Genomic DNA, 24,576 nt, shown 5'->3' on the forward strand with positions numbered 1-24,576 from the left:
TACAGTTTTTGTATATTAATTCCTGAAGCAGAAACTATGAAATAAAGATTTTTTTCTATTTAAAGCATTTAAAATTTTGCCAATTCCCACAAAATAAAGTTTTGTAGGTGTTTTAGGCACACACAATTGTTAAAATGACTCCAGCCAAAGGATGCCTAGTCTGATCCAAGGATCTCCCTGGAAGATGCATGGAATGAAGTAAAACAGAGCTGCAGTGCACAACAGGAGCTGAAAATCAGTGTCTCAGCACACCAATAGCAGTTTCTACAGGGCCAGGATACACATTCCCACCAGGCAGAATATGAGGGATTCTGAGAAAGGAAGAGTTGCCAGCAAAGAAACTGGAAGATGATGAAATATAGAAGATACCAAAGGCAGTGTTAGGTGGAAGATGCATTTTGTGTCTCATGTTATACTGCCTGCCAGTCGATTACGGTGCAGCCTGTATAAACACATCATGCGTGCTCTGACAGGGAGTCGGGGTGAAGCAGGGTGTCAGGGTAAAACAGAGGATAATAAAATCACTTTAGATTTATTTCTCTAAATTGGAAACTTCATGCTTACACCTGACTAAATCATCAGCCTGAAACTTTAGCTCGACTCCCACAGAAAAAGTATGAAACCTTATCCCATCTTTGTTTAACAAAGGCCAATCAAGCTCGCCTAATGAATTCTGCAGCTGGAAGAGAGGGGACACGTATGGCTGTTTTAATTCTGCAGGGCTTCATCAGACCTGTCTCCAACATACCCATCTTACTCTTGAAGTGACTGAAGAGGTTTCGGTGCTCTCAAAGCTGGGTTGCCCCACTGCGGCCCATGGGCAAAGTGAACGCATGAGTGCGTTATCGGGCTTTAGCCATGGCCTTCATAAACCCTGACAAGCATTAAGAAAAGCATCGCAGGTGGCTGGTGGCAGGAGCTGGAGGATGGTAGTGCTTGGCCCTGCTCCTCCCTAGCCCAGCAGGAGCAGGGCACCTCTGCCACCATCCCACCATCAGTGAGTCTCTCAGCAAGCAAAGTGCAAAAGGACCCTTTCTTTTTTTAATAGAAAAAGAAAAGTCTAGCATAAGGAGCTGGTTAAAAAACAATAAATCAGTGGTGAAATGTGGATAACAACCTTCTCTGTAAAATCAACATGGATTGTGTTCCTGCAGAGAACAGTCTGACAGCCTGGTTGAAGCCTGACTGCTTGCAGCCAGATTTCTTTTTCTTTCCACAAGCTCAAGGAGTATCTTGGATCAGGGGGAGGCGAGGAGGTCTCTTCCTTTTGTACATGGCTCTGCTGCGTTAGAAAATCAATAAGCAAGGTCCTGACCTCAGCATAACTTTGGGCATCACTCACGACTCCTTTGAATCTCTTCCCCCACAAAAACCTAGCTTTCCTTTTAATCGTGCACACCAGAGGGAGTGCTGGCAGGGAGGGGAGGTCTTGCCTCAAGATATCGGCAAAACCCGTTTGCACCCATCTTTCCTGACGGGTAGAAATCAAATTAGAAGAGGAACGCACCCAGGGAGGGCGAGGGGAGCGGGGTTAGCTGAGGTAGAGCACAGCCCAGCAGGAAGTGCCGAAAAAGAAACCATATGGAGCGTGGAGGTGCTATGGATTAATATGAAAATTCCTACTATTTTTGTGTTTTTCTTTACAGAGGGCAGGACATCAAAAATAAAACGGACATTCTTTTTCTCCCCACTTGTTTTAGCACTGGGCTATTTTCTGTTAAATCCCCTTAAAAATAATAGTAAGAATAAATAAAACACAAAACCAAACAAACCAAAACATGCTCTGCCACACATTTTCCCTCCAGCCGACTCCTCGGGCTGGGTAAATTGGGTGATTAAAATATAGGAAGGCCTCCAGATTCCCCTCAGGACTGTTTTTAATATCTGTAAAACTGCCACTTTGTCTTGCCAAGGTAAACACCATCGCATGCAGTTCAAAGGTGAGCAAGCCTAAATGTTTCCCTTTGCCTGAAAGGAATCTGCTTTGGGACCCCGCGGGCCGTGCCGGAGGGGGACGCGGCCGAGCCTGGACCACAGCGCAGTGGCCGGAGAGGCATCTGTGTACACAACGCTAACTTCTCCCACACAAATACTAAAGCTTTCTCATTAAAAATTATTGCTGTGTCAACAAGTGAGGCCGCTCAGCCCCCAGTCTGGAAAAGACGTTCTGGTTTTCTCTTGCCTTTCGCTGGGAAAGCGGCAGCAACGGTGGCGAAGGAGGAGGGGGGGAAAGAGGGATGGGACGTGAGACCGGAGTCATCTGATGCTGACTTTGGATCTCTTCTCCCTTGTCACTCAAGTTGAGATTTCCAACTGTTCCACTTCATCTATTTTAGTTACTTGCTACCCAGATTTTTTCCCCTCTCCTCCTTTGCTCCCTATCACAGAGCTTTATGTTTCCCTCACATGGCTGGGCTGGCCTCAGCGCTTGCCGTTACTTTAAATGGAAATGCAATTTTAAGCCATCTCTTTTGTCGTAGCGGCTGCAGTGCCTTCAGAGCAAAAGATTTGCTGTTATCTAGACCCATCTACCCAGATGCAGCTGTAAATCTGGACGTGCCCTGCCCATGTGTGATCCCTTCCACGGGTGGCCAGGAATTCCTATCAAAACAGCACACAGACCAAATATTTTCCACAATCAGAAAGACAAAATTTAAACCAAAGCCCCATCAATTCAGGCTCTTAATTCTGCCCTACAACACTGGGCGTTTTGCTCCAACACACCAAAATAAATGTTTAAAAATATGCTTTGTTATAAAGCGAGGTGAAGGATGAGAATTCACTCCAGGGAATGAAAAAATGGGATGGGTTGGGGTGGAGAAGCAAAGGCACAGAGCCGACTGTGTACTGTAAACCCAAAGAGCCGCCCCTGCTTAAGGCATTCATCTCCAGGGAGGGCTGGGTGGTGGGGCAGAGGCCAACATGCCCCAGCCCTCCAAGAGGCTCCCGATGCCCTATTCTCCATTGCCATGCCATGATGCATGAGAGTTTGTGCCGAGACGACATGAAATACAACTACATGTAATTAACCTGATGTAATGCTATATATCAATAAGTTAAAAAAACCAACAACTCGCTTTGAGGTCAGGCACCCACACACGCAACTCAAACAGTGGAGACCTAATCCAAATTTATTGGAGTTTGTAACAGCTGGACTTATGCCTCTAATACCTTTTAAGTGCCTCTTTTAACAGTGAACTGAGTGTGTCTTTCATTAAGGTGGAGTTGAAAGTATGTTAAGTTCATAAGCATGAAAATAGCCATTTAGTTCTTCTGGAAAATAATTCTGCCTTCAGTTTACTCTCATTGAACCCCATTAATGTCTGGTATTTGGTCTTTAGTGTCCCATTTGCATAAGCTCTGTTTATTATAGGGTCTCTTGATAATGTGTAAGTATTAAAATATTTCTTTCCCCAAATACAGAGGCATTAATCTTGGAATCCTCCTAATGTCCTTAATTTGCCATCAATTCCCACAACAGGAACAAATGCACTTTCTAATCAGCAATCTTTTCTCGCTTATAGGCCCTGATCCAACAAGCTTTTAAGCAAACAATTTACTTTAAGCAATGAGTAGTCATACTGGAACCAATGGAACAGCTTGCGTGTTGTGATGGATTGGGGCCATAGAAAATTGCCTTGATGAAAATGTCAATGCTCCCAAGAGCTGGTGAAAATATATTTTTATAATAAACACACAGAGGAACTGTTTTGATCTGAACATTATGGGGAACAAGCTTTGAACCAATGCTTTTTCACGGTCAGACCTAAACAGAAACTGAACACTGCCAGGTTGGATGACAGTTTAAAAAGGCAGCCCAGAGCCAGATTGATGTTTGTATATAATGAAATTTAGTATTGATGTGATATGGATGCTGTCCAGCCTCTACGACTTGTTAGGGCAATGTACAGAAAATGTGGAGGAGATAAAAATCAAAGGAGCATAAGGAAAATAAGTCTCAACATTAAGAGGAAACATTGTTTTGAGGAGCTATTTTGCCTCAAATGGTTTTAAAATAAGCTACAGCCAGATGTAAAATACAGAAGTGACAATGATGTCTGAGCACCATGCAAATATCTATCATGCTTGATTTTGAGTGAGCAAACCAAAGCTGGGCCATTCACCAGAAGTGATCTAATAACTAGAGATAAGGTCACAGAGCCTTCACAAAACCATCACTTCATCCCCATACCAATGTGCCCATGGGTATGCCCACATGTATGTCCACACCAAGCAGCATATGGCCATGGTGGTTTTGGGCAGCATCTCCATCTCCTGCACCCGCAGGTGAATTCAGGCAGCACCACTCTCTAAAGAGGTACAAATGTTACAACAGACACTACATGTCAGCACATGGGACTGGCAGATAAGAGGTGATAACAGACAGCAACTAACCCCCAGAGACTAGCATAGAGTTAATCCCAGATTCCTGCTCCAGCAGATAGGGAGTCACCCCTGTTCTTTCATTAACATCATGTCCATTTATTTGCTGGATTTGCTGTGTTGCCTGCTCTACAATCACTGAGGCTTACTCCCACCAGGAGCTAACTGCACACAAGTCAGAGGGTTGATGGCAGTCCCAGCTGGCCCCATTCACCAATATCTAATGGACAACATAGGTGTTCTTCTAGAGGACCACTTTGCATCACACCAGTTTAGCACAAGGGAGAGAGGAACAGAAGCCAAGCCAGAATGAGGAGCCCCATGGCAAATAAAAATGCAGGTACTAAAGACACAAGGGAGACAGGAAGGAGCATTTCTGGGAAGTAGAAGCCCTGGCTCAGAGACAGATGGGATCTGCATAAACCAACCATAAATATCTTAAACTAGCCTGAGTTTGCTGCATTGTTGGAGCACGTCACCTGCAGACTCTGTAAGGTACCTTTGCACTGAAACAGATTCTGATGTTTTCCACACAGAGGAAAAACTGAATAGGACTCCAGAGAACAAAATTAACAAGTATGTCTCACACCACTGCAAGAAGGGCGTCACTGCTGAAGAGATCAGGGAGGAGATTACAAATAGACATTAACAGTAGAAGCCTTTGCCAGGGCTTTGAGGAGACCAAGAAGCCTTTCATGGATGAGGGGTTTCCTAATATAAGAAAAAAGAACAAAGGACAAGACAAATTCAATGCCAGACCCACCACTAACCCAAAGAGAATAGAGCCTCCACCCCAGCACTCCCTTAACATGTGTCAATGGAAGCATCGTTCATCTCATTTTTTCCCAGTCATCAGCAAGCACACCTAGCCACAGCTACAGTAGTGGGTTAGGCACACCACGGACTGACCCAGCGCGGTGGATGATACCTTTGCACCTAGTGGTTTCCGGCATGCAGCCTTCAAGCTGGTCTCAGGGACAGGAGGCATTCCAGTGAGCTCACAGCTGGGTCAGCCAGCCTCCCACTTCCAGAGGGGAAACCACAGGCTGGAAGTGGGAATAAGAGTGGTACCAGCACTGCAGTAGGAAAGGGGAACAGAGGTGCTAAACGAAAGGGTGAGGTTGAAGAGGTAGCTGTGTCCCACCAGTGCCTCCACACTGGGTATGTTTAGATGTGGAAAGTTGCTGCTCCCTCTGGTCTGGGCACAGAGCCAGAGAGGAGCAGGCTCTTCACCAGCTTCACCTGCAACAAAGCCACATCCTGACTGCAAATCTCGCAAATCAATTATGCCCACAGGTTGTTGGGCTGCAAAGGCGGGAGCGGGAGAGAGGCAGCTTGTTTGTTTTGCTTTTCTTAGTAAACCACAAGACCATTTCCTAGCACAGTTATCCTGAGAATGACAGGCAGAGGCAGGGCCAGGGCTGCCGGGTGCCTGGGAAGAGGCTGCCAAGTCCCAAGGATCACCATTGCTAATTGGCTCCTCTGAAATGAGCGTGACAGAGAGCCACATTTTCTCACCCACAGGTTTCGGGGTTATATTTAACTGGCCGAAGCAGAATTAAATGTCAGCTTGGCTGGAAGGGGAAAAAACAAAACAAAACAAACAACAACAAACAAAGTGAGAACTTGTCATTAAGCCGGGGGCGGGGGGGAGTCAGTGCTAAGCACATTGCGGGCGATGCCCACACACAGGGCTGGCAGGCACAGGCAGCCCTGACAGCAAGAAGGACCTGAAGGATTCATCCCTTTAAAACACACATAGTTTAGATTCAGGTTGTTTGTTTTGATGTGTAAGTAACACAGGGGACCAGGAAGAGGGAGGACAGATGGTGGGAGCCTTTATCCCTTCTGATTTCTCTGCTGGATGTTCCCACCCCCTCAGTTTGATTGCAGCCACAGGTTTCCACATCCAGCAGCACCGAAGGCAGAAGCTTCCAGCAAAAAGGGGATGATGTGGTGAAGAGAGACAGGGACATCTGGAGCCACTGGAGGAAGTTTAATTCAGCTGGAGCACAGGTCCCTTTGGGGGTGATGAAAGACAGTGGAGGAAGGGAAAGAAGCAGTGTCTCTCCCACACACAGCACCCACTCCAAAACAGCCATCAGGGCTTCAGACAGCCACACACACACAATTCCTGGCATGGGAAAGACAGCTCCAGGCCTCCATCCTTCTACTCCCTAAACCATAGGTTCAGGCTCCTTTGGGGCATGACACCAGAGGCAAAACAGCACCCACTCCCACAGCCTGCTGCCTATCCTCACACAGCCTTCCTCCTGCCTTCTTTGTACCTGTCTCCAGGTATGCAGAGGTGGAAACAGCCCTTGCCACAACTCTGAACAATAACCAACCCCTTCCCTTTTGCAGGAGGCAGTGTTGGCATCTCACAGGCTTCAAAGCCAATAGGGCCATGGGGCTGTTGGAGCACTCGGTGGCCCCAGATACAAAGGGGATATTTACCCTCTGCCAGATAGGGTAATGCAGGACATGTGCAGAGACACAGGGCACATCCAGCCGGATGTAGTTGTTCGCTTGCTTTGGTTCAGGGATGAGAAAAGGACTATATTACCAAGTTCATTCTGCAACCCACATAACATAGATCATTCTTAGGTCAGGTTTATGAAGGTGAGACCAGGACTAACAAAAGTGAGAGGCATAGACCCCACCTCCCCCTCTCCCCCCAGTCATACTGGGCAGCACCAACTTGTCCCCACTCCAAAGTGTGCCCTATAGCTGTGCCCTATCCAGGGTCACAGACTGGGAAAGGAAAAGCAGGATCACAGGGAGTAATAAAGGGAGATCTTAAACCATGGGAGATTTGAAGCTTCGTGTGCATTATCTAATAGGAAAACCAAACTAGGAGTACAGGTATAATCCTAATTTTGCATTATAAGAAGTTCTTTCCAGGATTTTTTTTTTTTTTTAATTCAGGGAGTCTCTTCCTCCTCCCATTCTCCAAACAAGAGAAACCATCAAATTCTGGGAAGGAAAGCTACTTCAGGAAAACTAGAAGCATCTTGTCCAAATGTAAGGTTTCACTTTCCAGTTTTAAGTGAAGCATTCCAGATCAAATAGAGTTTGAAATCATGCTATTCCAAATCAAAATGGACATTGCAAATGGAACGATTTGTTTTAATGCACTTTAACCTTGAGGAGAGTGACAGGGTTAAACTTCCTGGCACTATTGAATCAGAACTCCTTATCAATGGGAACAGGTTATTTTGACTATTCCATCTTAAACAGGAACCAAAACTTTCATGAGCCCAGCAAACTGTTGACACGTACAAGCTGTCTTCAGGCTGGCAGGTCTATTTTCTAACCACCCCTTCTTAAATGAAGATGGAAACACTAAGCCTCAGCTCATATGTCTACAGGCTTATTTTCTTTAGCTCCCATCTTTAAAAACTGGATGCCATAAGTAGCCCAGGGTTTTCTCCCCCCCCCCCCCCCCCGATGACTGCAACACAGCTTTTTAAACCAAACATTTGTAATTATCACAGCTGTAATAAGTACAATGTTTCTTCAAAGGGATTACATTGGACTGTGGTTTCCAGCATCGCTTTGTTGTCTGTTGTGAAAACTCCGCACCATAAATTAATTTGATTCTATTATCTTTCCGATGCAATCTGCTTTCTGACAGATCGGTTTTATCTTGGTTCATTCCTGTTTCTTATTGACAGCTCAGAGCACTGTTGAAGAGATGCGAGTTATTAATGTTGACAGGACTTGGAAACAGAATAACTTTTATCCAGCAATGTATCCTTTGCAATGTTTTTATTCCCCCTACTCTGGCTACTCTAAGAGGCTAAACAGAGAAATCAAACAAGCCGTACAGCTTGACTTTCCTGGAACCCTTTTCAGTTCTTTCTACAACGTCTTCCCACATCCACCGAGGATGTTATGGTATAAGGTGTTATTCATATTGGACAAAACTACTAAAACAATAACATACTGAAGGTTAAGCACAGTACAATCCTGTTGGAAACCCAAGCACTGGATGAAACAAATTAGAAGTTCATATTTTTACAAAATGATGTAAGCCTATAATGCAACCAACAAGAGAAACTCTGAGGAAAATTAGCAAAACAGCTTATATAATACCCAAGCTTAAGATAACACCTCAAAATAGGTGAGAAAAAGAGGCATAAAGAAGTTGAACCTATTCAGCCAGAGGTACTTAGCTGGATAACTGGAAATCAGGCACCTCTCTACCTTCTGCAGACCTGATCTCTGGGTTAAAGTAGGGAACTGAATCTAAGTGTTCTCCATTCTGCTTCACCACTATCCTCAAAACACCCTTCCATTCCACATGATTCATTTTGCCTTAAATGCCTATTAAATATTTTCTTGAAAACATTAAAGCCATGCAAGCAACACAAGAGAAGAATTAAACTGTCACACCTCTCCCTTTGCACCCTCTCTGCTGGAGCAAATAAATTCCAGACACCAAAACTTCAGCAGCAGCAGTTATACCAGGAACAGCAGATAAAACACCTCTAAATCGCTGTAATTCTCTATTCAGGTTCCCCTGCAAAAGCATTTTACAGCCACCCTGGGCTCATGCTGCACAAGATACCAGGATTTACAGCTGGGGATTTGAGCAAATCTGTAATTCCTAATGAATAGGAGAAGACTTTGTGTGCAGGGAGCATGACCCCCAGCAGCTTTCCTTTGGGTTTCTATCTCTCTTTTCAAAGTGTATCATGTTTATCCTGCCAGAGGCAGAGGGACCATGTGTCCAGGAATGGTCCACATAGACCCAGGATGGAGAAGTAACTATTCCTGCACCTAGAAAATTAACAGTCCCAGGTTCCCACCTGGAGCATGACATTTTCCCACTGGTCTCTGACAAGCTGCACCACTGGGAATACACCTCTCTAGACAGAGTGGCCGAAGAAGACCTTACCTCATATGCCTGGGGCTGCCTTGGTCTGACATGTCCCTACATTGACATTTATTGGGTCTTTTCCCTAGTTCTGTTGATTTACTTTGACCACTTCCCACATTCTTATCTTACCTCCAAAGGCCGTATTTCTTGGTATCTTTAGCAGTAGGCTCTTAAAGCTCCGCTGGCTTGCCTTCCAGTAGAGTTAATAGTACCTTTCCCCAATTATCTGGAGCCCTTGAGAGCCCCCTGTTATTACTGGAGTGTTTTTCATTAGCTGTGCTGGTTCCAGCCTACAGGAGAATAGAGCTCAGCACAGGAGTTGAACTGTTTTGGACAGGGCGAACAAGAAACCCTGTAACACAATTAGAAGTACCCACAGGGTAACATATAACTTTACTGTCAAGCCCTGAAATAACACAGCTAGCTAATGAAATAAAACAAACTTTGTTTTAATTAAAATTATGAACATTTTATCTCCCTCATTTTAGTCTTTAAATAGAGGCAGTTCAGCAGTCACAACAGAACGAGTGAAAAAAACATTTGTAAAGCAAGGGGCAAAGGCAACATCTCTGGGTTTGGAGCAACCTGCACCACAAACTCCTGCCTTTTCCTGAAGATAGCCTGCAGTACATGTGAATGAAATATTCCTAGTGAGGAGCTAAACCTAAAACACCCCAGGGATGTCTTCAGGGGCCCATCCTACCTCCAGATTCAGATTGAGCAAAGGATATTCCCCACATCCCAGGAAGCACCTGCAACTCCAGCAATGGGATGCAAACTGCTCAGGAGCCACCCAGACCTAAGAAGTGTGACCCAAACACAAGTGATCACAGTCTCTGTCTTGTAACACCCTGGTCCCTCATGCCTGAGGACAGCAGCTCCGCTGTCCTCACCCATCAGCAGCAGCTTGCTGGCTGGCAGCACTCCTTGTTCCTGTGCTCCCAGGACATGAGCAGTCAGCAGCACAGCGCTTCCTGCTGCCACCCCATGATCCCACAATGCTGAAATCAAGCCTGGCATCTTGCTGCCTCCTACCACCTGGACTATGTTGAAGACAGGTGGCAGGAACCTGATGCCTTATCCCCACACAGCATCACAGTACACACCGTGCAGATGTGCATGCTGACAGCAGGCACAAGGCAGTGCGGTGGAACAGGTCTGGCAGTACATGTCTTTGCCCCTCCAACCACTATTAAAGCCAGTTTTATTCCCATGTTTCCTGGCCTCTTTATCCAACAGCTGATTGCTTCTTAACTGCTCCCAAAAGCCTTGGAGAGGCCTAGAGTTACATGCGAGAGGGACACTACTGTGTTCCTCACACTTGATGTGGTTATTCAGCATAGGAATGAGCCTGCCTTGAGACACCCTAGCCTAACAAGATGTGTTATAGAAGCTGTACACACACAAATGGAGAAAAGGGAGAGGTGGTAAAAATAATCAACTTTCCTTTCCTTTACCTATAAACAGACATTCTGGCAAAAAGTATTGGGGCAAAAAATATTCCATGCTTGACCAGTGTAGATGAACAATGGAGGTCTGTGGAGAGCTACACTATATGATCAGAATCTGATGAAAAGCAGAAATTACCCAGGAAACTGAATCCCTTTGGTTGAAATCCCAGCTTTCTGTCAGAAAGCCTCCAACAGACTTTCAACAGTTTCAGTATATCTTTTTCTAAAGAACCAGTTTGGTATCTGCTGTAAATTAAATCTGGTCTCTTAATGCTCCATGTATGTGTCTACCACAAGTACATTCATTATAAATATAGATTAATTCTTCCACACACAACAAAAGCACCAGTGAAATTCAAAATAAGAACATACATTATGTAGATATAAATACATCTACCTCTTATTCTAAAATTCCATATAACCTCTGGATCACCACATTTGTTTATTGCCTTTGGCATTCCTTAGCCATTTCTGCTTACATACAGTGAGCTGGGTAAGACAGATCATAACTACATAGAAAGGGTGATAGAGCAGGGCTGACCTGTTCATTGGGCTTTTCCTGTTCTTATCTGCTCCCAAGTCCACTGGAAGCATAGGTAAATAATAAACCATACTGCATCACCATTTCCAGAGCTGTTAAGAGTGAACAATACCGAAAGGTGGTCTGTGGGGAGCATTAGAAGATGTTCAGAAAGCAGATAGCTCCTCTTCCCATTTAAACAATCAGATCCCCAGCCCCTGATGTCTTGGGCAATGGACCCTAAATCACCTGCCCAAGCCCAGCATCTGTTTCACTGCTTTGAGACATCGGCAGTTTCCCAAAGAAACTGGCAGGATCAGTAGCTTGCTCTGGAAGTCTCCAAATGCAGAGCATGGGAAAAAAGAATCCTAAACCAAAGAGGAAGCAAGACCCAAAGCCAAAGAACATGAAATCAGCTGAAATATCCTCCCTTTCTTCCTGTGAGAAAGCTCACTTGCTCTGGAAGGGCAGTGATTCCATACCCAGAAGATGGGCAGCCTTCTTCAGAGTTTAACTAAATTCTTGACCTCAACCACTGAATCTGAAAGCCAAAGCTTTCAAGTTACAGGGAAATCTGTCAGTAAATAGGCAGGACTGTGGTATGCAACTGCGGTGAGGTCCTTGTGCCAGACTCAGCATTGCACATGAATTTGCTCTTTCTACAGGATCTAACTGGCAAGAGACCTGAGCTACCATGAAAACACAAGCAATGAAAGATACTTCTAAAGTGACCAGTGTAGGTGCCGCAAACCACAGCATGGGCAAATCTCTATAAGGCTCTTTGATGTTACATTGCTTGCTGATTAAAACCAGCTCAGATTTGCTTGCGTATACTGTAATTATATCTAGAGACAGCAAAGCATATGCTGTCTATGACAAATATTAGATGGTCTTTAAAAGCCAATAGGCTTCCAAAGCCAGAGCAGGAAAGATTAAGGAAAGAGGTGTGAAAGGAAAAGAGCAGAGGAATAGGAAAGAAAGTCTCAGAAGCAAACTCAGGATGTTAACACATAAGAAGTGATGTAAAAATAACATAGGAGGTCAGTTATCAGTGATACAGTTCACAATTCAGAACCTATTTATCTTAAACAATCTAAACTTATTCAATCCAATAAAAGCAACAGTTCTCATTATACACTTACTATAGGGAAGTATTATTTCTGCGTTGGCTTACAAATTGTCTCTCTCTCTTTCTTTCTCAAACTCATCGCAATCTTAACTAATACAAGTAAATCTCTGCACATGAAATATGAACCACTGGCAGCTCTAAGGCTCGCTTTTCATCCCAAGCCTAATGAGCAAAGCACTGTGATTTCATTTCACAAGCTTTTCCAACTGAGCTCAGAGTCAATCATTTGCCAGAGCTTGACTCTAGCAAACAGCCTGCTGGAGCCGCTGAACTCATGGGGCCAAATCCATCAATGGTGTGACTCCTCTGAGTTTACACTTCAGGCCAGAAACTAGTTTGCTCCAAAGCATTAAACGTGTCTCTCAAGACCTATGATCACAGAACATTGTCATAGCACTTAAGAAGTTATGGTATGTTAATTAAACTTGTCAAAATATATGCATGGCCCTGCCTCTGCTTCACTTGGATGTGCACAAGAAGCCAAGGAGTTCATTTATAACAAAGGAAACATCACTGCAGCTCCATGAGGTAGTGAAGAGGCTGTCCAGCGCTGTGGGACAGGCTTTCAGGTAGAAGTTGTGTCTTTGGCTCTCCAGCACAAGGCTCCTGGTCCTCCAGCAGTGCTACCAGGCTCAGTCACTCATTTAAAAGCCAGAATCAAACCCATGTATTTCCCATCCCAACCCATTTTCCCATAGCATTGGCACTTGATGACTCTTGTGTAGGAAGGGAGCTCCTGTAGCTCAACAACTAACATCAGGCAAAAATGGGCAAAGGGCCTAGGAGACTGATAGCAGAGTTTCCCCTATACCCAAGGGAAATGAGAGGTGCTACAAGTACACAAATACATTTTTTACCGACCAGTTTCAAGCATGGTGAAGATGAGGTGCAAACACCTACTGATTGAATTAAAGGCTGCTGCAAAAGGTGATGTGAATTGGACCCCAAAGCAGTGGGTCCCAGGAGGAGCACTCCCAGGAATGAAAACTAAACACATGCTTATGCAGAAGAGCTGAAGCTCTGGTCATTTCCTCATCTCAAGAATGCTTTTTGTCTTTTGGAATTTCTTTCTGCAACAAACAGTGTAGAGCAGCAAGGCTACAGGAAGAAAGACACATCAGACCTTGACTGCTCTTCAAAGGGGCCAACAAGCAGGTCCTAGCCCCGTGGAAGTCTCAGGCACTGGTCTATAGGCACTGTAGAGCATCCCATGGTGGAGAGCAGCAGGACCACTGCTGAGAAAGCCAAGGTGGCACCATAGCTGTGTGTGAGGAGAACCCAATGCTTATCAAAGCACACCTGGAGCATCACCTTTTACACCCCATAGAAGGGCAGAGGACTTGGCATTACAACCTCACTCAACCCACTTCTGAAGTCTTCAGGAAAACCTGAACAGCCCAAAACAAGGTTTGCAAGAGCCAGATTCCCCCAGTCCTACCCACTGGACAGCCTCCTGACTGCTCTGCTCCCAGTGGTATAGGATCCTTTGGACCAAACCCTGTACCTCTTACAGCAAAGTCTGTAGCCACCACCATGTCCCAACCAAAGAGCTGCTGGGAGGAGTCGTTCCTCACAGGAATCACAGGGAACACAGGAAGTTTCCTTTAAAATTTAAATTGTTTTTTATTTTTTTTTTTTTACTAAAACTGCGATTTCCAAACATGGGTTAGGGGAATAGAAGGAGGGAAATGGATTGTCAAAAAATTCTTGTAGTGCTTTGTTTAAGTGCTTTGCTGGATCTGGATGCAAAGAAATTACAGAAAAAGTATGGACAACACTACAAAACATATTAGAATAATTTCAGCCCTGGGCAGAAATATTTCTATTCCCATTGCTTTTGATAATATATCATAAAATGCCAGTAAAAGCATTGTATGATAGCCTGTGAAAACAGTATCAAGTAAAGGAATACTTCACTACTGCTTTTTGCTTGACTACCCTAGAACTGCCAGCTACAAGAAAACATCAATTGCCAGGAGTAAGTGCATTAGTTGGAACACAAGGCTGGATTCCTCAGAGAAAGGCATTTTTGCTGAGCAAGAATGATTATTAAAATTCAAATCATGCAGCTTATACTTCAAATCCAACAAGCAAGAGCTTTCCATGGTTACCTTAAGAACACTTTCTTAACATTAAGATGAATTAATTGTGTATCATCTTAAGTCAATTATGCAGAACAAACAAAAATACCTGTGTGGATCTAAGAAAGAAAATAATATTTGCTTCCAAAAGAACTACATGGAGCATTCATTGACGATTCTTCTAGGTAGCTCTCCAGTTATTCACATTTAGCAGAGACCTGGCAGGAGCTAGCACTGCAGTAAAGAAGCCTGACTTGTGGCTAGGTCCCTGTTAATTTTCTCTCCTTGTTATTCAGCTCAAGTCTAGAATAAAACCCATACAAGAAAAAAAGGGCTGAAGCCTTAAATGATACCAGTTCTTCCACTTCAGATGGTCTCAGTCAAAAGAACAGTGTTAACTTGACAACATTAGGCATCCTGTTTGCTCTACAGTAGTTATTAATGACTGTAAACCCAGGAGAAGAGAGAAAGACAGAGAGCATACCACATCCCTTAGGTCCTGTTTCACCAAGACAACCCTGGATGCAAGCTTGAGCTCCCCTGCAGGGGCTCCAATTTACAATTGCCTCTCACAGAGATGCTTAGCACAATCTTCCTCAGAGAAAAGCCTGCTGAGGTGTAAGGAAGTACCTGGAGGTTGCACAGGGGATGGTAGCACACTTACAACCTGGTGAGCAGGACCAGAATAGCCCTGGGAAATCACAGGTTCAGGAGCTCAGCAGCTCTCTGCTCAGGGATGCTCACAGGCTGAAACAGGATAAGTACAGAAGGTCCCTCTCAGCTACCAGCCTGCAGATTGCATCCGTGGTCACCAGCAAGACAATGAACAGGAGAAGCAAATATTAAGCTTATCAAAGCAAGTGGCAGCTGGAGAATATCCTCAGCTTTGGCACACCTGCTCTACCAATTATTCTTATTCCTCCCTGTTCATTTCACCTAAACTCCTAAGCCTGTTCTTGAAATGCCAGAAGATAAAAAAGTGACAGTAACTAAACTCAGCATTTCACAAGCTTCACTGAACTTGGCAGCAGTCTCTGGACATCCTCAGAGCACTCAAAATTTAAGGCCTGAATCAATTCCTATTGGAGCTTTTCCATTCATTCAACAGCATAGGGATCAGGATGGTCAGTAAGAGGACAGGCAGGGGAGGGCAGCTACCCAGGATGTCTGGGTCCCTTTCCCGTCCCTATCCCCAAACTCACAGCCCAACAAGCCCCTGTACCTCCCCACAACTCTTCCCTCTTCACCACATCTTTAAGGGCAGCATTTGGCCATTTTAGCTGTTGCAGCTCTGCCCAAATTTCACTCTTTCAAAAGGGTTTCCCTCCCCTCCCCCAGTCCACAAGCTCAGAGACCAGAGATGAAGCCTGGGAAAGCCCAGCCCAGAAGAGAACATTTTGGATAAGCATGAATACGTAAAAGCAGGGTGTGGAGACTGCATGGGCTTTGCCAAAACCAGACTGCCCGGGTGCTAATAAAGTCCCATTTGACATCCCGAACTCCTGGAAAAACATCTTCACTTCTCCAGGGTACTTGAGAATAGCGGGGAGGTGGGAGGCAGCTAAGCAATAACAGCTTGTGCTACGGGATCAGGGCCTCCATCAAGGTCAAAGACACTTTTTATTCCTGGAACATCTCCAGTCCCTGGCCGCCCTTGAAACCTGGGAACATAGCCACCTTTGCCCCACCTTCCCTGGCCGTGCCAAGCCCAGGCTGGCCATCACCCAGGTTTGGGGCCACCAATTCTCATGTTTAAGTAAAATAAGGGGAAAGGGAAAAGAAGAACCACCGAGACATGGAAAGGTCAAGTGCCTGCGCCAAGGCTCAATGGCACATCAGTGGCAGAGCTGGCATTCAAGCACAGGAGTGCCTGTTTTCTACGCCAGTGCTAAGGCATCCAGACCACCCTGCTGCCTTGGAGACCACACCGCCTCTGTGAAATGTGTGGAAATTCGCAGGCATTTTCCCCGATTTTTACAGGGATTTTTTTTGTTGTTGTTCCACGCTTGGCTCACAGCTGTTTGCCAAAATCAAATTGCTGAGGTGTTTCTGTCTCTTTAAAACTTCATGAACAGACACTTGGACAAAAACCATCAGTGAATCGCAGCTGCGGTAGGGGGATTTGATTTAGCCATGGCAGGCTGAAAGCAAGAAACCCAAACCGAGATACAGCCTCATCCCTCTGTCATTCCATGCAAGGGTTTTACAGCCACACAACCACACTGACATCACCCACCACCTCTTCACTTGGTGTTCAGAGAACCAGACTGCTCTTTGATTTGATTAAAACAGCACTTTCTGCAATAATCATTCAAAATGAAAATAAATCAGAAAACATTCAGGCCTCCTCCTGTTCCAGTGCTATCAGGCTATGCTGCAGGCATATTTCAGTAGGATGATGGCAATCCACTCAGTTAAGCATCTGCACCTTGCATTCACACCACCTGTCCCATATTACCACAGCTTGTCAGCTTGCTGCTCTGCTTGTGAGACATCCACAGCCCCAGCGCCTGGAAAGCCAACCAGAAACTCCTCCTGCTCCCACTCGTCCTTGTCCAGGTGATGCATATGGTGCAGATGAGCCTTCATTCCTGCCCAGCATACCTGCCCTCAAGGTCCCTGCTGATCCCACAGCCTTCCCTCCAGACCACCCGTCTCCCTATGGACCAACCCCAGGGTACATCAGGTGCATCAGAGTAACAGGGAAAGATATCCAAAGCTTACCCTAGGCAGAGGCAATGCTGCAAGCAAAACACATGGAGATGCTAGTATTTCCTCCTTAAAAACACCAACGCATCTGCAACCAAACCACATTCTGCAACTTGCCACAGAGGTTCTGCACAGCAAACAAAAGGTTAAACAAACAAACCCCGAGCGAGGTCTCAGGCTTGCCAGATGCAAGATAGAATTGCTTTCAGCCAGTGACATTTCTCCTTCCCCAGCTGTAGGTTCATATTTTTAATGTCAGATTGCAAAAATAATATAAAGGGAGGGGAGAAGGCAAAAAGAAAAAGCAAACATTTAGCTCACAACTGGATGGGAAATGAACTGGAAGCTCGCTTCTCCCTGGTGAAGAGAAGCCAGCTGGTGCATGCAAGGTCCTGAAAACCTGTCCGGACATCAGCAGAAGTGTGACCAGCAGCAATACCTCTCCCATAGCGGCTCATGCGTTTTCTCCTATCTCACTTCATCTCTCACTAAGCTCGAGCAAAGACACGCTATTGCAGATTTATCGCCATCTGAAAAACATTAAATATCTCAGGGTTTCGAATATTTGCAGACAGCTGAAGAAGTGGCGCTGATGGAACTGTCTCTTTCTGGCATAAAGCTATCAATTTTCCATGAAAGTTGAGGCCTGCTTTTTATTTCATTTTATTTTTTTACCCCTGGTAAAATACTAACAAATGACTTACTCCCCTTTTAGCAAATGCGAGGGAAGCGGACAGTCATTATTACCAAATGTGTGCACGCACAAGTAACTAAGGGAAAATAAATCCCATTTGAAGGTTAATTAACTAAGGCAGGGTCACAGCTTGACAATCTGCCCTCAGTAAAGGGGAGGCACAATGTCGGAGGGTCTATGTAGCAGAGCCGTAATGAATTGTGACTTGAGGCTTGTCTATGCAGGGAAATTACTGTGCAGTGAGCTACGGGCTGAATTTATAGTGCTCACTCCACATTTATAGCATTAGATCCTTTGTGTAGACTAATTAGGAGCTAGTTTACTTAATTTACCTTCTGACAAATGCTTCTTTGCACAGAAGCTCACAAGAGTATACTGAGCCCCATCAACTCCTTGTTTTTCGCCTGCGCCGCTGGCTTTGCACATTGACTAGCAAGTCTACACCAGGGAGCAAGAGAAGGGTTAGGAGAGACATGTTCAGCCCCCAGCATGTAAGAGCTTAAGCTTGAGCTCGATACCCTTAAGTATCCCCAGAAAGCCCCCAGGTCTGGACAACAGCAAGTTTGCAACCACCATCACTTGCGAGAAAGCTGAGGATGAAGGGATGGAGAAGTCAGGGTACATTTGTCATCCCAGCATCATGTTCAAACCACTGCCCACCCTATCCCTGCCTGTGGCTGTGGTGCCTCTCACAGCCTCCTGTTCCCAACAAAGCAGGAAAAGCCACAGCAGTTTAGCCCAGGAGGCTGCAGGGAATCAGAGTAGTGGCAGCAGAGAGCCATGCTTTCATGCAAGGCACCAAGGAACTCTGGTGGAGGGGAATAGGGCTGAGCCCAGCCTAGATTTCTTCAAGGAAGTTTCTAAAAAGGATCAGCTGGCTTCAATTCCATTCTGCCTGGCTTCTTGGCCAACCTGAAGGGCACCAAGCCAACATCAGGCCACCTCAGTGCTTAGATATATCCACCACAGAGGTTTTGAACAGCTATTCTACTTGCACCCCTTTGCCATACAACAAGGCCTTAGTATAGGGTCAGCATGCTGCAAAGGTGGGTTATGCTGAGCATCAGCCAGCAGAGGGGTACAAGGGCCAGAGCTGGCATAGGCAGCAGGAGGCTAGTATATGTGACAACACCCTGCTCCCAGGCAGTGACTGACAGCTATCTAAAGCCAAGTCTTTAAGGTGGCTTTGCAGATGCAGGATCACACATGCAAAACTAGTCAAGACACCAGGTGCCAGAAGTGCTGGGGAAGGTCAAATATGCCATTACCAGCTAAAAACAAACACATCTTCTGGCATTCTGGCCTTTTGAAGCACCATACAGGCAGGGATATTAGCAGATGTCAGGAGGAGGAGGAGTGGGAAGAGCTGTCAGTGTGGGATCTGCTGCAAGCCCCAACAGGGACCTCTAAAAAATCATTTCACCTCCCTGTGCTGCTCTTCCCCTGCAGAAACAGAAGGCAAGTGACCTCCTCTGGGGGGGGGGAGAATTTTCCACATCTTAGGGGGTAGGAAAGCTCTGATAAGAAACAATTCAAGCCATGGTTTCCTTGGTGAAGTGTGGCTACTTTCACACCTCACTTCCCCACGTAACAGAGAGGACAGCTGTGTTTCAGGGGTAACTGCAAGGTGCAACGCATCCCTTCTGTCCAACAGGGTCTCCAACACAGTGAAACAGTGAGACAGCCAGTGGGGGACATGCCATATGGTGGGCTAAAAGCTCCCCCTTTTGGGGAGATCCCTTTGGAGACATCTCCAACACAGGGAGGTAGTGTCTGGCAGTCATATTTCTGCGCTGAAACCAGAGACTGGCAATCATTTCTGCTCTTATCTCTCATTTGCTGTAGAGCTAATGAAAAGGGTTCACTATTAACGTTCAATCACACTCCTCCCCTTGTGCCTTGGAAGTCCACCATCCTTGTTTGCGGCAGCAGTTTGTCATTTGCCACTCTCTCGCGTTATAGTTTTTCTCCTCCCAAGCTGTGGGTTTCACTAAGCTTCCGAAACAGCTGCTTTACTAAAAAGGAAATGCTTAAAGCCAGCTTGACTACAAGGTGAGCCCTGCTGAAGGCTTAAGTCAGTTGGTGAAAATATTGTCTTCTTTCCAGTGGTCCAAAACCCAAAGGACATAGAGATAAAGCCACCAGAGAAACTGCTGAAACGAGAAACAGGCACACAGGCCACAAAGACAGAGCAAACCCCAAGAGGCACTGTCTAAGCAAAACCATATGTCAGTCTCAGGAGATACATTCCTATCCGGCACCCACTAGTGTGCTCGCCAAGAGCCTCATACAAGTCCCTCTTTCAGCACAGAAACATCCCAAGTGACCTGTACAAAGTGGTAACACCAAGCAAGCCATTCAGAAAAGACCTCCTGAGTCTCTGACATGAACCTTTTCTTTACTTGAAATCTACCTTGCTTTTTTTCACCCTGCTCTCCTCACCATTTTCTTTACTTTCAATACATAAATGTTCTTTCATTATTCACTCATAATTTGTTGTTACTCGAGGCTCTTTACTTTCCCCTACTCTCTCAATCTGAGCACTGAAGTATCAAGCACTCACAAGCTTTCACAAACATCACGCTACAGGCACTGACCAATTCCCTGTGAAATCAATTTCAAGATGATGTCATCTACCTGGACTTGCACAAAGCGTTCAACACTGTCCCACACAACATCCTTGTCTCTAAATTGGAGAGACATCAATTTGATGGATGGACCACTCAGTGGATAAAGAACTGGCTGGATGGCCGCACACAAAGAGTTGTGGTCAATGGCTCAATGTCCGGCTGGAGACCAGTAACAAGTGGTGTCCCTCAGGGATCGGTGTTGGGACCGGTCTTGTTCAACATCTTTGTCGCTGACATGGACAGTGGGATTGAGTGTGCCCTCAGCAAGTTTGCCGATGACACCAAGCTGTGTGGTTCAGTTGATACGCTGGAGGGAAGGAATGCCATCCAGAGGGACCTTGACACACTTGTGAGGTGGGCTGATGCCAACCTCATGGAGTTTAACCATGACAAGTGCAAGGTACACCTGGGTCGGAGCAATCCCAGGCACAGCTACAGGTTGGGCAGAGAACAGATTCAGAGCAGCCCTGTGGAGAAGGACTTGGGGGTGTTGGTTGATGAGAAAATGAACATGAGCTGGCTGCAGTGTGCGCTCGCAGCCCAGAAAGCCAACCGTATCCTGGGCTGCATCAAAAGGAGCTTGACCAGCAGGGCAAAGGAGGTGATCCTGCCCCTCTACTCTGCTCTTGTGAGACCTCACCTGGAGTATTGTGTGCAGTTCTGGTGTCCTCAACATAAAAAGGACATGGAACTGTTGGAACAAGTCCAGAGAAGGGCCACGAGGATGATCAGGGGACTGGAGCACCTCCCGTATGAAGACAGGCTGAGAAAGTTGGGGCTGTTCAGCCTGGAGAAGAGAAGGCTGTGGGGAGACCTCATAGCAGCCTGCCAGTATCTGAGTGGGGGCCTATAGGGATGCTGGAGAGGGACTCTTCATTAGGGACTGTAGTGACAGGACAAGGGGTAACGGGTTAAAACTTAAACAGGGGAAGTTTAGATTGGATATAAGGAGGAAGTTCTTTACTGTGAGGGTGTTGAGGCACTGGAATGGGTTGCCCAGGGAGATTGTGAATGCTCCATCCCTGGCACTGTTCAAGGCCAGGTTGGACGAGGCCTTGGGCGACATGGTTTAGTGTGAGGTGTCCCTGCCCATGGCAGGGGGGTTGGAACTTGATGATCTTAAGGTCCTTTCCAACTCTAACTATTCTATGATGTTTCACCATGAGCCCTTTCACCAGGATGCACAAGGAATTAAGGGGATGGAAAAATAAAGTGGATTTGCAGTTTTATTTCCAACAGTCTGTTTCAAAGTACAGATTCACATTCAACACTGGATATACACATCGCATGCCCATGTAGATGGCCCCTTCTCCATGAAAAACAGCCTAGGGAATAAAATAGGTATAAAGCTACATACTCTGCAGGCTGGTCCTATGATGTCACAGCCCACCGATGTGTGCATACTGTCATATATTTACCTACTAAAATATAAATAATATTTTATGTAGGAGTCCATTTACAAGGCAGTGTTTATGCAGAAATGGGAGTGCCTGTTCTGCAGGAGAGAGGGGAGGTTAAAAGGGCTGTGTTGCTGCACTGATTTACAGGCTGCCCAATTTAATTAGTATTTGAATATGATTTGGGGGGCTGTGGGTGGTCATTCACAAGGGAATGCCAATATCATTATTAGAAGGCTTTTCATTTATTTCACATGGTCATTTAGCTGTCTGAAATCCAAATACATGAAACTGCCAAAAACCAAAAACATCCTTTTCAGGTACATTTGTATAGCACCATTACCCATAATACCACAAGAAGCAGGTAAGAACCTTTATTCCTCAACCACTAAGGGCAAGACTGTAACAGCCATTACACAGACACATGCTTTGGGGAACAAAGGAGTTCAGTGGCCTTCTCCAGCACAAGGAGAACAGTGGCTTCCACTGATGCTGTCCTGACCATGAGGTTCCCCTCCCTCACACCCCCACCCACCTCATATTTCTATGCTGTGTGTGCATATAGACTTACTCTTATTTTAAGAACATTAATATATACATTTGAAAACCCAAACCATTAAAAAGTAGTTGGCTCGGACTTTTACTGGAACACGTGCACAAATATGTTGTTTGGATATTTTTACGGCCATTAACTTTTCCATATATAACCCAGACCTCCCATTAGGTGTTGTGAACTGGATCACCTCTTTACTTGCCAAGTTATATTTCAATTAAATTAAAGTCACCTTTGGTCCTAATGAACCCCTGTTGTTTGCCTAATGACATGATTAATTCCAGCTGCAAGAAGTGATATTAGCCTGAATGGGTACATGGTTGAAGACTGATTCTCTTCCAAGATTTGTGGGCGCTAGAAAAGGCTCCATAACTCATGTTGCTGAGTGTTACTTTTCAGGCAGTAAGCAGAGGCTTCTGTCACAACAGGCCTCCACTAGGGCTTCAGAAACTGGGATTCACCAGAAATTTGTTCCTGTGGTAGGAACTTAACATAATTCTTTGCACACAGATATTCAACTTCTTCCTTCCAAGGCTCAGCAGAAAGGGAAGCATCCCAAGGATCTTGAACCTGGTGACAAGCACCCTCACCTGGAAAGCAACTAAGCCAGAAGATATTGTAGCCTGTATTCTTCATCCACACCCTCCAGAGATGAAGGGATTCCCTTCAACCATGTTACCACAATCAACTTAGATGGTCCAAAAGAGAAAAGCAAGCAGGGACCAGGTTTGGTCTTTGATCTGAAGAGTGCTGAACGCCGGTTCTAAAGTTTTATTTTGCATCCAAGAGTGGCTAGATAACATGGAAAAGTAGCACTGGAAGTAGAAGCCTTAGGCCACCAAAACCTCAAGTCTCTCGCACACATTTAAACATGCTCGGAAGAGAACAGCTCAACCTCCTTGAGAGACCATACTCAGTGCTGAACTCAATGCTATTAGAATGGTCTTAGACACACCTGAAACACATCTACTGGATCTTCAGGAGATGCAGACACGAGAAATTTAGCTATCCACCTGTAGGATGAGGTCTCAGCTTTGCCAAAATGGAGCTGCCTCAGTGCTGTAGCAGGATCCAGGCTTCAGGTGCCCCAACACTTAAAAGCAAAGGTCCACTCAAATACAGAACCTCTCTCTGAACAATTTCCTATGAAGCAAAGATTTCCATGATCAACAGCCATGGATGAGCTTGTCATTTGTGGCTATATCTAATCCCCTTGTAGCCCACTTGTACTCATGGCCATGATGGCATCAGATGGCAGAGTCCCACTTGTTATTACCTCTGGTGTAGTAAATGCAGGTCTCTGCCAGGGCACAGCATGGTGCTGGAGGAGTTGTGTCAGCTCTGGCCACAGTATCCAGATGCTGACTGTACCACTCCATGAGATCCAAAGAAAAGATCATAGTGACCTGCAAAGCTCATGGATTCTTTTATTTCACAGGTTTACAGGTGAATTTATTTGTGGCCAATCCCTACTCCATTCCCATCCCCTCCTCCACTCCATATCATTAAGGCCATAGAAGTTGCTTCAGTAGTCAAAAACATGACTAGATTACCAGTCCTTTTATTAGTGCCAGTGGCAATCCAATGCCATAACCCAGCCTGGCCACTTGCTTCACACCTTCCCAGTGAGCATAAGCTGTCCTTAGTCATAGAGATGTCAATAGCACCGTCTTGGTTGTGGAGATTTCCAGAGAAGAGGGGGAGCTTAGCAAGTCTGGCACCACAGAAGCTAAAGCAGAGTTCAGACTGTCCAGAGATGGAACAGGATAAGAACAGATGGAGAAATCTCAGCTATATAAAAATTTTTGTCTCCTTATCCTCAAAAAACTGTCATTACAGAGAAAACTGCTGCCACATACCTGCTTTAGGATTGTATCTGTGTGAGATGATACTTACTACTGACATCCAGAGCAGTCCTTCCCTAATAATCAGCCTATAGGATCAGTTCTGAGGAGAATTCTCACATGTTTAAACCCAGATTGATCAGGAATAGTTCAAGCTGGATGGAGTTTAAGATAGATATTAGAATAAGGCCTATGATTTTACAGGCATCAGGGTAGCAGAAGTAAATATCCATTAGTCCAAGGTTCAGAACTATCTTACTTCATACAGAACTTCAATACAAGTAACAGACAAAATACATT

General features: G+C 45.3%; 1 long non-coding RNA gene across 4 annotated transcripts in view; it reads right to left on the reverse strand.

Annotated features, from left to right (window-relative positions):
- LOC130595246 (uncharacterized) overlaps nucleotides 1–24,576 on the reverse strand; it is a 241,969-nt gene that overhangs the window by 211,824 nt on the left and 5,569 nt on the right. The window contains exon 4 of one of the 4 annotated variants that reach the window (XR_008971279.1): nucleotides 7,886–8,069. The exons of the other annotated variants lie outside the window; for them this stretch is intronic. This is a non-coding gene — a long non-coding RNA (uncharacterized LOC130595246). Of the gene's footprint in view, nucleotides 1–7,885; nucleotides 8,070–24,576 lie in introns of those variants that run through there. 4 annotated transcript variants of the gene reach the window in all.

The sequence above is a fragment of the Pezoporus wallicus genome, unplaced genomic scaffold (assembly GCF_028554395.1).
Source record: "Pezoporus wallicus isolate ANWC-B61680 ecotype Strahan unplaced genomic scaffold, APGP_CSIRO_Pwel_v1 contig_1035, whole genome shotgun sequence".
Lineage (NCBI taxonomy): Eukaryota > Metazoa > Chordata > Aves > Psittaciformes > Psittacidae > Pezoporus > Pezoporus wallicus.